This window comes from Neomonachus schauinslandi, chromosome 9 (assembly GCF_002201575.2).
Source record: "Neomonachus schauinslandi chromosome 9, ASM220157v2, whole genome shotgun sequence".
Lineage (NCBI taxonomy): Eukaryota > Metazoa > Chordata > Mammalia > Carnivora > Phocidae > Neomonachus > Neomonachus schauinslandi.
This window is the reverse complement of record NC_058411.1, coordinates 73,947,079-73,961,492: the sequence shown is the minus strand read 5'-3', so window position 1 is coordinate 73,961,492 and position 14,414 is coordinate 73,947,079. Positions and strand designations below refer to the sequence as shown.

Genomic DNA, 14,414 nt, shown 5'->3' with positions numbered 1-14,414 from the left:
TTCCATAGACCTACATGTTCTTATTCATTCAGGGGATATCATTTCTTTAGTAGGATTCTGCTCAAAGATTTCATTCTGAAGTTTTATTGATATAATTTGTATTGTGTTATAGTACAGAGAAATAGTTGTGGCTTATAAAAAAAATCATGTATATAGTTTTATTCCATATAATTTTATACTTTAAATAAAATTTTATCATATAACTTTATAGTATCACTACCTTATACTCTAAGATTTATATTATATTACAATAATTATAATTTTATTATATCATTTTATATTATAAATGTAATTTATAAGTATAATATAACTGCATTGTAATGTAATATTAGTATAATCGTATAGTAATTACTATGTAATATAACTTTATGTAAACAGACATACATGTACATACACATTCAACTCACACATTCACTTTGGAATGGACTTGGCAATTTTCTTTCTGTCTTTGTTAAACCAGGTTCCTCTTCTTAGTTTATTTTGTCTACAATATTTATAGAAAATGAATTTTAATTTCAATCATAGTTCAATACAGCAAGAGCTGTCAGTTCGTAACCATTCAAGATATGAGACATTCAGCAGAAGGAAGCAAGTGTGAGAATAAAATGCCCTGTGAATCTTTCTCCTGGTTTTCAAAGTCTGAGAGGAGGAAAAAGACACTATTTCAAGATCCTATTGACTTAAAAAGTATACTTTCTCTTGGGAATGTGTACTATGCCTAAACTTTTTATTGAAAAACTGAATGTATGCCAGTGAAAATCCGTTATTTTATTTTTCACATGAAAGAAATCTGTATTTTATGGCTCAATATTTCATGGTGTAAATTAAGCTATTGTGTTATTAGTTAAAATGCATTGGAGTAGGAAATTAATAAATTTTAACCAACAGACTAAATAAACACTACATCTACTATCGCTTCTTGGCCTTTTGGCTAAGATCAAGTGTAATAAACACTACATCTACATTGTATCTTACTGAGTTGATTTTGTCCCTTGAGGAGTCATCTATTAGGAAGTGTGTTTGAGTACCACAGAGTCAGATCTTATGCTGAGTTTTTAAATGTCTTTGAATGCTAAAAAGATAATCATAAGCAAGATTTAACTTTTGTATTAACTAAACTAATGGTCAAAGAATTCAGTTTTCTTATATGTTGATTCTGAAACATCAAACAGAAGGAGAGAATTGGGCAATGATTGGATTACTTGAGTAACTGGATGAAACTTTCAATAATTTTGGACAATGTTTTCAATAAGGAGAAGCATGCTCCTCATTACTTTTGGCTTCTCTTATGACTGTAATCTCATACATTTTCATAAACACTAAAAGAATACAGATTTAAAACTGCCTTGGGATAAATTTCTCAGGAGTCCTCTTGCTTGCTACTGTAATAATACTATGTTTTGATTTTATAGACTTTGGAGTTGTCAAATTTTATGACCAATTACACCCATATATGTGAACATTCAAAGAACTTAAAAGCTCCACTCTATTTTCACTGCAGCATTATTTACGATAGCCAATATAGGGAAGTAACCTGTGTCCAAGGGAGATGAATAAAGAAGTGATGTGTATATATATAATTTTATATATATAATATTCCATTATACACACACACACACACACACACACACACACATATATATATATAGAATAGAATATTATTCAGCCATTAAAAAAGAATGAAATGGTACATTTTAAAACAAAATGGATGGACCCAGAGGGTGTTACAGTAAGTGAAATAAGTCAGAGAAAGACAAATACTGTATGATTTCACTTATATGTGGAATCTAAAAAAGAAAGAAACAAAGGAGAAACAGACTTGACACACAGAACAAACTGGTGGTTGTCAGATGGGAGGAGGATGGGGGCTAGGCAAAGTAGGTGAGGGGTATTAAGAGATACAAACTTCCAGTATAAAACAAGTCTCAGGGATGTGATGCACAGCATAGGGAATATAGTCAATAAAATAGTAATAACTTTGTAAGTAACAGTAACTAGACTTCCTGAAGGGATCATTTCATAATTTATAAAAATATTGAATCACTCTGATGTATACCTGAAACTAATAGAATACTGTATGTCAATTATAGTTCAATTAAAACAAAGAAAGAGTGGATACCAAATAGCTTTTAGGAACATGACACCTTACTCTTCTCTTAAATTGTTGAAGAGAGCAAAAGAAGGCTTAAAATCTGAAGGTTAAAATTATTATTTATAAACATCCTAGAATACATTGAAATAAAAAAGGAGGAAAATATATTGTGTTTTTATAGGTTAAATCCTGTTATAAATGGATATCATTTCTATGGGAGTCTATTTCCTGTTTTCCTCTTAATGCCTTTATTTTAAACCTTTGCGGGGACATTTGAGCTTCTCTCTGAAGAAATGGGTAAAAAAAGTTCGTTATCCCGACCCCTGCCCCCGCCCTCCAGCCAAATAAGGCCCAGCTGGGAGGGCATTTCTGCTGCCTCTGAAATCTTGAACTAAACATCAAAAGAAACAGCATCAAGTGTCAATGTTGAGCTAAGGCAGGGAGTGGGCCCCAGAAACCTGTCTGGCGGAGCATCACTGTGTGTGCACCGCCCCAGGTGTGCTGAACAGGCAAGGGCTCCAGGCTGTGGTGGAGCCTGGGGTGGTTGATGCGCATGCGCAGCAGGGAGTCCTGGCCGGGGCCGCAGGGGCTGCTGGGAGAGCCGCCAACAGTGTTCAGGAGGTGGTGCGGCGCTGGCTTGCCTGCCTTCCGGCCTCTGTGCTTGTGTGTTTTTTGCGCCACCTGGCAGCGACAGCTGGTGTTGTCCAGAGGGCCTCGGGGCAGGGTCGTCCACTGGTGGAAGACACACTGGGGGCAAGCCTGGCTGCCTGTGTGAGACGGCAGGTGGGCGTGGACTCCTTGAAGGGCAGAGAGGCCTTCCTGACAAACGTGGGTGTGCTTGCCAGCGGGGACTCCTGGGAGACATGCCCTGCTTCCAGATGAGGATTCCGTAGCTGTCACCAGCCACTTGTCGGGGACACTGGATCTCCATTAGGTAGGTGGGCCGTCAGCACGCGGGGGTAGAGGCGGCGCCGGATCGTGGAGAAGATCCAGATCACGTCTTAGTTCAGGGTCTCGCTGTGGAAGATCATGCCCCACGGTTCTCCTCGTGCAGTGCCCCCACTTTGTGGGATGTTGCTGCAAGGCACGTGCTTGGTGGGCCCACATAATGGCCATCTTGAGTGTTCTCTGGATAGGCTTCTGGTATAGCCCTCCGTCCTCCTGGCCATGTAGTGGGGGCCTGTATTGTGGTGATCTTTTCACAGTACATACAAATAGGGAATGAGTCCTAACCTTGGGCAACCATCTGTCAGGGACATGGCAGTGATTTCAGAGTTGTGTGGGTCAGACAGCAGTTGTGGTCAGTCTGGTCCCAAAAATGGGAAAATAAGCTGTGGTTGTTTCAGTGAGGGGGTGATTAGTGCTGTTTTACAGGTCATTCTAATGAAAATGCCAAAATTGAGGGCTTCCAGAGAGTTCATGAGAACAAGACTCAGAGACGGGGCTAGTGTTTTAGTGTCTTCCATTTCATCTGAGACTTCCTTCTTTTGGGAGGAGAATCCCATCATAGCCCTTTTATATTCTGCAGTGCTTCCATAGTGCCTGTAACATGGGGAAAAAAAAACATAGAAAGAAAGAGAATTTAAAAGTAAATCTATCTACCTTAGGATTAATTTCCTTAGTTTTTATTGGTGTAATACTGATTTTTGACTTTTTAGACTTTAGACATAGCCATTTTTATCAAGATGTGTTAATACTGTTTATACATTTGTTTGTTCAATTAATAAATGTCAAGCACCTGCTGTATTTCAGATGACATGATGAACAGAGCTAGTAGTGGACATAGAGTATTTAAGAACACACATTCTCTGTGTAGTGGAATAAAAGCAAGGAAACGGTCATAAAATATGCTGTCAAGTGAGAGCTATGATTGAGATAAACATGATCCCTGAGAGCATAGGAGAGGGAGACTTAATCCAGTCCTGATGGTTAGGTAAGGCTTCCCTTATTTCAGTTTTTCTCCCATTTCTGAGGATTCTGTATTTGTCCTATTATAACACATACACACACAGCATGTTTAGCACAGAACCAGTCCTATAGTAAATGCTGAAATGGATGCTAGATCCCACAAGTGTTTCTGACTTTTTAGAAGTATCCATGGCTCTTGTCTCATCCCCAATCTCTGCTCAACTCTCTGTCTTCCTTTGGCCAGATCCATGAGGATGGTTGTGGACTCTTGCACCATCACTTAGGTGCAGAAATTGCTGAAGTTTAGTTGTCTGGAGTGGATAAACATGCCTCCTTGATATGTTAATGAAACTTGAGTGAGCAAAGTCACCAATTTTCCCCAAACTATGGGCTTTTGTAGGGAATTTGTCATTGTCAGTGCACTGGCAGCCATAGATTTTAAATGGAGGAACTTCTTTGAATTTTGAGGAAGTGTTTATGAAACTCATTTTCCTGTTTTGAAATAAGGTAATTAAAATACAGAATACAGTGTTTTTTGAAGTGTAATTTGAAGACTGCCTGCATTAAAATCACCTGGGATGCTTTCAGAATGCAAAGATCGTGAATCCATCATTGCTTTGCTGAATTAGAATTCTGGGAATGAATCCCAGAAATGTACTTTTTACACTAAGCAGCTTCAGGTAATTCTAATTCACAATCATGACTGAGAATCACTGGATAGTTGTTGACATTATCCATCTGCAGGAGTAGTTGCTATTAAGGCTTGGTTAGAAGGATTTGCTTATGTGAGAAGTCTCTCTTAATGAACCAGGATGCATTCTCAGAAATACATCATGAGGATATATTAAATCAAAACTGTGACCTCATAAAATGTGTTGTTTATGGACAGAAGAGTCGGTCACTGAAAAGCTGCTGTGAAGTTGAAGGCCTCTTAAACATTTCTTCTTACCTGCAGTCATTAAGAGATCAGCTGCTTCCTCTTTTAATTCTCTGTGAGGCATCAATGTTTTTCTTTAACATCTATATTTAAATAGCTTTTAAATCAAATTATTTTGTGTAAAGAATCTTTTAATGTAATTTCTAAATGCTAAATTCTCAAAGGGGAGCCCCCAAATTTAAGGATTTACATTTGAAGTCAAATTCCATTCCTATACATGGGGAGATAGTTTTTTTCATTTCTATCTTCCTCCTTGATCTCACATGCAATTTGAAGAAGAAAATGTTAGGGAGACTTTCAGAGAAAGAAATGTATGTCCAACCATTGGGTTTTCTGGTATTACTCCCTCCTTCATTAGGAGGGCCCAGAGGATCTTGACCTAGGAAGTGACACTTGCAGTTTTATGGTTCTTCTTAAGAAACACATTCTCCCTAGTTCATTTCTTTAACTCAGTTATCAGAGTTCTATCTGTATTTAAAGCTATTAATGTCTAGTTCTACCATTAGCCTGTAAACCTCCTGCAGTCAGGATTAGTGTTTTACCTTGGAACTTGATATAGTACTAGGCAAATATAGGTGCTCATTAGGAATATTAGTTATGATCATTAAGTATATTAGCTGACTGGATAAGTTAACACATTATTTTTTAAAAACACCTTATGGCTGTTAATGATGATTTCTTCCTAAAATCAGATTTAATAAAAGTTTAAATGTTAAAATGCTTATCTCCTGTATCTCCATCCTGGTCACTGTATGGAAATGTTCCTCAGGTGGCTTTTAAGCTTAAAAGTGTTTTTAAATAATAATTTTTGATCAATTCTTTGTTTCTTATTTTGGTTTTGGTCTTTTAGGTATCATTAGACAAAGCCAATGTATGATGCAAATTACTCTGAAGAGTCTTAATTTGTATTCCTGGGACTTTCTATGTATAGACCAATGCAGCATTTTCTCCTTGCTTTCTCTCCTGTGTTTTATGTAACAATCATTCTGGGAAACCTTCTTGTTGTGTTTAGTGACCTTTGACCCTTATTTACATTCCCCCATGTACTTCCTTTTAGCCAGTCTCTCATTTATTGATTTATGTTTTTCTACCTTAACGGTTCCTAAGATGATTCATGACTTGTTCTCTGGGCACAAAACCATATCCTTTCAGGGATGTGTCATCCAGATATTTGTCCTTCATGTCCTGGGTGGATCTGAGATGGTGCTACTCATCTCCATGGCCTTGAACCTATATGTGGCCATATGTAAGCCCCTCCACTATCTGACTATCATGAACCCGCAGATATGCATTTTGCTTCTGTCTGGTGCTTGGGCTATTGGCTTCATTCATTCAGTGGCCCAGTTAGCTTTTGTTGTCCATTTGCCTTTTTGTGGTCTCAATGAGATAGATACCTTTTACTGTGAACTTCCTTGGTTTATCAAACGTGCCTGCACAGACACCTACAGAATGGAATTTGTGGTTATTGCCATCAATGGGTTCATTTCCATGGGCACCTTCTTCTTATTGCTTATCTCCTATACCTTCATCCTGGTCACTATATGAAAACATTCCTCAGGTGGCTTATCTAGGCCTTTTCTGCTCTTTCAGCTCACATCACTATGCTGATTTTGTTCTTTGGACAATGCATCTTTGTTTGTGTGTGGCTATTTCCCACCGTGTCAGTGGATAAGTTTCTTGCCATTTTGGATTTTAAGATTACACCTATTCTGAATCCTATTATCTATACATTGAGGGATAAGGACATGAAGATGGCAATGAAAAGATGGAGTTTGAGGATTATCTTCAAAATAACTTAGGAGAAAACAAGTGGTATGCACAAGTATTAAAGGGTTCTGTCAGCAGCTCAAAGTTCTTGGATAGTTTATTCCATGTTAATGGAATATATATATATATATAAGGCTATCTTGTATTTTTTAAGATTTTAATATCCTGAAAGTACACTTTTTGTGTGGCTTATACATTGACTAGTCTATGGAATCTTGTAAAGTTTTATGGATTTCAAGGCACATTTGCAGAGCTACTGGTGTAGCTGATCCTTTTCTCTGTCACTGAGTTGAAAAATATTCTCATGTAAAGAGAATGATTGGTTCTTATAAGTTATTTTTGGCAAGCAAATTAGGCTTGTTAAGTTAATTCAAGGTGCTGTTAACTTTTTTCCTTTATTTAATAGATACACTCAGTTACATGAATATAATTTTTGTCATAGATTAAATATTGTCTCATTCACATATGCAGAAAACAATCCAGTGGATGAAGAAATAGTTAAAATTATATCTGGTTTCTAAGTGGGCAAAGTTATATCTTTTTCCTCTCAACTTTGCTTTTAACTATTTCCTTTAAATGTGTAGCGACAGTAAAAAGATATGAATTAAGAAATTATATTCATTAAAGAGAGTAGAACTATGATGGCATTTAGAAAATGTTAAATTAAAAAGAAGGAACTCCTATGCAGTATTGCTCAACCATGGATACAGTGCATTACTGAACACCACTCCAAGCTCAAGCATAAAGCCTCTGCTTTTAGACTTGTGGGCCTGACTGTTCATCACCCCACAAATCAAAACAATGCCTTTTGAAAAACTTGTTGAATTTTTTTTTCTTACAGTGAGATGGAATTTGCTTCCCTATGTATTTCATATTGTATTTCTTGTTTATAATCTATGATTGTGCAGAATGAAATATCTTCCATAATGTCTCCTCTTTTCATGGTTGAAAATTAAACATGATGATATATCTTCTAGCTTTAAGGATAAATATTCCTTCTGAGGCTAAACATCTTAAGTCTTTTTAGGCACAGTTCCCCATTTTGAAAATTTCATGAGAGTTATTTATGAGGCAACCTGTAATGTCAGTTTAATTTTCCGTTAAAATCTGTTTCTTTTGGAACCCAGATACAAGCTGATATTGATTCCAGCCATGAAGCAGAGAAAAATATATGATAATATTGTATCATAAATGAAATGTCATTAAATCTGCAGCACAAGATATATAAGAATATATGAAATAGAAATTCAAAATCTTTGACTGAAAATGACTAAAAATTTAGAAATAAAGAGTAAGAGCCAACTGAAACTCAGAAAAAATTTGGACAAGACAAAATTATAATTTACATTAGCCAAACTATCAAAGCAGTCCAGGTGTCATTTGATAAATGAATGGGTAAAGGAGAGTGTATATTACAAGGGAATATGATTTGGCCATCAAAAAGAATGAAATCTTGCTAGTCGCAACAATGTGGACAGAGCTAGAGAGTATAATGCTAAGTAAAATAAGTCAGAGAAACACAAATACCATATGATCTCACTTATATATGGAATTTAAGAAACAAAACAAATGAGCAAAAGGGGAAAAAAAAGAGACAAACCAAGAAATAGACTCTTAACTATAGAGAACAAACTGATGGTTACCAGAGGGGAGGTGGATGAGAGATGGGTGAAATAGGGGATGGAGATTAAAAAGTACACTTATAATGATGGAAAAAAAAATAATAACCCACAAATTCCTTTTCCAAAAAACAGGAAAAAACAAACAAACAAAAACCACAAGAGACTTTACAGAACGGAGCCAGGCAAATTGTTACTTGCTTGAAATTTTGGAATCATACACATGTTCCCTTATGCTCCTGGGTTGTTCAGGGAATATAATACTTCACTCAGTGTAACTCCAAAATCATACTATTATATGTTGCAGTATGAAGCATTGTGAAATCACCCAAGCTGCAGTTATTAAAATTTGTGTAAGGTTTGTCTTACTATGAAGAAACGGGGTATAAGGGACACTGGTTAGAATTGTTAGTTTGCTCTAAAGATAGTTTTGCTGGACATCAATAGATAAATAAGGAACCAGCTCCTAGATAACTAAAGAAGATCAGAATGGCCAAAATACAATGAAGGGTACAGGATATAAGGATTAAAAGAACCAAGAAAAGGAAACCTAATTTAAGATGGAGATAAAATTTTTTCAGAAAGTTGTATAGAACCAGGCAAGTGATACTCAATATTTGTATAATTTGAAAGTGAGACAACATAACAGAATTAACATTTCAAACTTTTATTAATTTGTCAAATAAAAGGCTAGAATCTACATAATGAAATAACAGTGAACTTGAGAAAATTGGTATAAGATGCTTAATTCCAAGGCATAGCCTAGGAAAATTATTATATATTTAAAATATAGTATCTTCTTAGCCTCCCATCAAAATAACTGAACAACCTGAACAGGAGAGCAAATCAGGTTGGCATCTGACTTCTTGATAGTAGTATACAAAGAAGGTGACAATGGAGCTACATTTCCAAAAGACGCAAGGAAATAAAATGTGATATAAAAATTAATATATGTCATCAGAGAGGGAGAAAAACCATGAGAGACTCTATGCTCTAGGAAACAAACTGAGGGTTGCTGGAGGGGAGGTGGGTGGGGGGATGGGATACCTGGGTGATGCACATTAAGGAGAGCACGTGATGTAATGAGCAGTGGATGTTATATACAACTGATAAATTATTGAACTCTACCTCTGAAACTAATGATGTACTATATGTTGGCTAATTGAATTTAAATTGAAAAAAAATTAATGTATAGCCAATATATCTTTCAAATATATCAGGGTTAAAGAAAATGATTTTAAGTATGCAAGCTTTTATAAGATGTTGTATGTACAAGCACTTCCTGAGATATCTAGAGGATTCTCCATGCAATTAAGAGCTGTTTGAAGACCCTTCGGCTATACTGTTGCTTAGAATTTAATACATTGTATTATAGATTTAAGACTTAAAATGAGAGTACACATGAAAAAATAGTATGGAAGGGTTAATTCTCTGATAAATTAAACATTTTTAATGGTGGAGATAGAGAAACAAAAATTGTGGAATACTTTGTTGATTTTTCTCATCAGCAGTAGGTAGGAGTCAGAAAATATAATGGAACTGGCAGCCCAAAAATGGAAGCCCATTTTTGTGTGTGTGTGTGAGGTAACTAAGCACATTACAGAAAGACAATAAAATAAGTTATAAAATTTTATACCAAAACAGTATAAAAATAAATTTCAAAAAATTAAAAATAGCAAGTAAAGGAGACAGTATTATGGAGGCCATGTTAATAGTAGCACAAAACAAAACAAAAGCAAGACAGTAAACAAAGTAGGACAGATTTATTGCTTATCAGTGTTCAATCTGAGGTCAAGTGGGAAGTACAACAATTGAAAATAAAAATCAGACTTAAGCCCAAGCATATCATTAAATATAAATGATCTTAATTAACATACCAATTAAAAGGTAGAGATTGCCAGAATGGATAAAATAAACAAGTATAAGCTGTAAGAAACTCACTTCGAATGTCACACTATATGTTGGCTCAAGTAAAAGAAAGGGAAAGATATACAAAAGAAACTTTATTTTTTTTAAAGATTTTATTTATTTATTTATTTATTTGCGCGAACACACAAGAGAGCACAAGCAGGGGGAGGGGCAGAGGGAGAGGGAGAAGCAGAAAAAAAATCTTCAAATAATATAATCATACTAAGCTAGATATTTTGGGTCTATGAATATAGATGAGATTTTATAGCACAATACTAGAATACATTTTTTAAGTTTACATGTAACATAACTGGAAACACCAATGATTGGTTATTTAATGTCTAGTTCCTTCACTAAGGAGTATAATTCCTGAAGGCAGGTAGGAGTTTTATGCCAGAACCTGACATAGTATCTGGTGTATATTGGTTATTTTCAGTAGGTGGTCAGTGAAAACTTATTGAGTGAATGAATTCTTAAAAGCACCTTGTGCTTGATAGTAGAGATTGTTTAAAATTGCCCACAATTGGAAACCAATTGAAATCTTCTTTCAACATTTCTAACATACTTAATTTCAGTTTTTTCTTTTATGTAAGCACAAAATCAGTAAATAAAGGGAACTAATTTGTGGTGAGTGAATTTCTATTCCTGGCCTTTTATAACTTTTGGCCAACGTAACTCTTCCTATTTTCTATTTCTTAAAGCATTTTCATTACCCCAAATAAACCTCATACCTTTTAGCAGTCAGTCCCATTTCCCTTTTCCTCACATCTCCTGGCAACCATGAATCCACTTTCTGTCTCTATGGATTTGACTTTTCTGGACATTTTATATAAATGGAATCGTATGTCGTTTTTGTGTGTGTCTGGCTTCTTTAACTGAGCATAATGTTTTGAAGGTCCATCTATATTGTAGTATGTATCAGAATTTCATTTCTTTTATGGCTAAGTAATATTCCATTGTGTGAATATGCCACATTTTGTTTATCCATTCATCACTTGGTGAATGTTTGGATTGTCTCTACCTTTTGGCTATTGTGAAAGTGTTTCTACAAGCATTTATGCACAATTTTTTGTTGAACACCAGTTTTCAGCTCTCTGGAGTGGAACTAACTATATGCGTCATATACTAACTTTATGCTTACAATTTTGAGGAACTGTCAGACTGTTTACACAGGGACTGCACCATTTTCCATTCCTGCCAGCAGTGTATGCACATTCCAATTTCTCCATATTGTTACCAATACTTGTTATTTTATTATTTTTTATTATGGCCAATCCAGTGGATGTGAAGTGAGATTGCCTTGCGGTTTTTGATTTGCATTCTTCTAGTGACTGATGATGTCACATCTTTTTTTTAAAGATTTTATTTACTTATTCATGAGAGAGAGAGGCAGAGGCAGAGAGAGAAGCAGAGGGAGAAGCAGGCTCCCTGCAGAGCAGGGAGCCCGGTGCGGGACTCAATCCCAGGACCCTGGGATCATGACCTGAGCCGAAGGCAGATGCTTGACTGACTGAGCCACTCAGGTGCCCTGATGTCACATCTTTTCATGTGCTTCCTGGTTGGCCATTCATTTATCTTCTTGAGAGAAATGTATTTTCAGATCTCTCATTGATTGTAAAATTAGATTGTGTTTTTATTGTTGTGTTTTAAGAGTTCTTTATATTTAGACCTGTATTTTTCTTTTTTTTTTTTTTAAGACTTTTATTTATCTGACAGAGAGAGAGACAGCGAGAGAGGGAACACAAGCAGGGAGTGAATGGGAGAGGGAGAAGCAGGCTCCCCGCTGAGCAGGGAGCCCGACGCGGGACTCGATCCCATGACCTGAGCTGAAGGCAGACGCCTAACGACTGAGCCACCCAGGCGCCCCAGACCTGTATTAGTTTTCTGGGGCTGCCATATCAAATTACCACCATCTTGGTGGTTTAAAACAGAAATTTAGTCTCTTACAATTTTGGAGGCTAGAAATCTGAAATCAGTACGTTGGCAGGGCTATGCTCCCTCCTAAGGCTCTAGGGAAGAATCCTTCCTTGCCACTTTCAGCATCTGGTGGCTCCAGGTGTTCCTTGGCTTGTGACTGCATAACTTCATCCTAGACTTCCATCTTCACGTGGTCTTATCCTCTGTATTCTTGTCTTTGCCTCTTTGTCTCTTGTTAGGATAGTTGTTATTAGATTTAGAGCCAACCCACATTCTCCAAAATAATGTCATCTCAAAACCCTTATTACATTTGCAAAGAGCTTTTTTTCCAAGTAAGTTCACATTAACAGTTTTAGGAGTTGTGATAGAGTATATAGACACATCTTTTTGAGGGCCACCATTCAATGGACTACAAGACCCTCATCAGAGATATCATTTACAACTACTTTCTCTCATCTGCAGATTTTATTTTCACTTTCTTGACTGTATTCTTTGACACACAAATATTTTTAATTTGGATGAAGTCCAGTGTATCTATTTTTTCTTTTGTGGATTGTGCTGTGGGTTTTGTTTTAAAGAAACCATTGCCTAGATAAACAAACAGCAAATAATATGTTCTTTGGGAATATGCTATATATTTCTAGGATTGTATCATCTGTGGTGGTTGTTGTTTTGTTTTGTTTTTCCATTCATGGCCTGGAGAAACTGAAATGATGAGGAGGAGAGTGGTTTGGGGATGTGTGTGCATTTTATCTGTAACATCTTACGAGAATGAAGTGATATTTTACAGGAACTGGTTTAGAGAAGTAGCACCAGCCAGAGACCTCTTTTCATAGGTCTGAGTTTCAAGTCTGTGGAGTCCTTATCTAAGCTTTAGTTTTAATAATGCCAGATTCTCCCCTTTATTCCTCCAGCCCTGGGGCTTCCCCCCCCCCCCCTTTGGCTGCTTTTAAAATGATCCCTTAGGGTTTTAAAAAGTTTATTATTTTTCATTATTCAGTACCTACTTATACATCTTTAAATGATATTATTTTTATTCAAAGAACAAATATTTCTTCTTTTGTCTCCTAATTCATAAATTTCTAGCAGAATGGCCCCAGGAAGCAGATCCTTAAGTATGGGGTTTGGGAATTGGCTTGATCTTGTCCTTGGGAATTGATACAGCCCAAGATTCTTGCCAGTGTGGAATGGCATGCTAGTAACCCCATCACCAGCAGGTAGTGACATTATGAATAATTGTGTTGATTGTATTGAAGTGCCAGTTGAAGCAAGTGGCTATTGTACTTGACCATTTTGTTACTAATGATAACATTAGTTACACATAAGGAGAATAGTGTGTGATGGATTCTTCTTAATACTCATAGAAAGAAATGACAAACTCAGATTTTTAGAAGTTCATTTCAAGTTATAGTCTGAGAACCAGAAAAAAACATTTTGGAAGCTTTTAAATATCTTACTTTTGTAGTTACAGGTGTAATCTTGCTGAAATCAGCCACAAAATGTAATTTTGTTGTTTGCAGAATTACAATTTAATTTGTGAAATTAAGGGCACTGCTTTGTAAGAAGTGGAAACATATTTGGAATTAACATGCAAAGAGCCTTCCAAACTTCCAGGAGTATGTGTAATTTTTTGTTTTTTAAATGCTGGCTTCCTAGGATTTGCCTCTAGATCAGAGTAGCTTATTTTGTTCAGAGGTTGTGCTTCTATCCCCGTGCCTATGAACCTTCATCTTTTATTAGATCTTTGTGTGGCTTGGGAGATGCTTTCAAGCCTCATTACTCCCGAGTGGGTGCAGCCTGGCACATAAATAGCCTTCCTGTCCCCCAGGTTTATGATCTCAGGAGGGTTCTTCTTGGCTGGTTCTTTCTGTCAAATGTCTAGCTTCTCTGCTGTTTTGTTTATGGCTACCAGTATCATGGAAATTCCAACACCTTCTTAATTGCTCTTCACCAAGATACCCAAGTTTTTGAGAATGCTGTTCATTATGGAATTCTCCATACCAAGGTCCAAATGACGTCAGTCACCTCAGATAGGGCTGCAGGGGTTTTTGTCTTTAGAGCCTTACTCTCCCCCAAGCAGAACCTTTGTACCACTGCATAGGAGTTGGGGAAGAGGATCATTTTTTTTTATTTAAAGATTTTATTTATTTATTTGAGAGAGAGAGAATGAGAGAAAGCACATGAGAGGGGGGAGGGTAAGAGGGAGAAGCAGACTCCCTGCCGAGCAGGGAGCCCGATGCGGGACTCGATCCCGGGACTCCAGGAT

General features: G+C 36.5%; 2 pseudogenes; both read left to right on the top strand.

The window, feature by feature from the left end:
- Positions 1–911: 911 nt before the first annotated feature.
- Positions 912–1,057, top strand: LOC123325969 (annotated as a pseudogene).
- Positions 1,058–5,806: 4,749 nt separating this feature from the next.
- LOC110585390 lies at positions 5,807–6,736 on the top strand (annotated as a pseudogene).
- Positions 6,737–14,414: the final 7,678 nt, after the last annotated feature.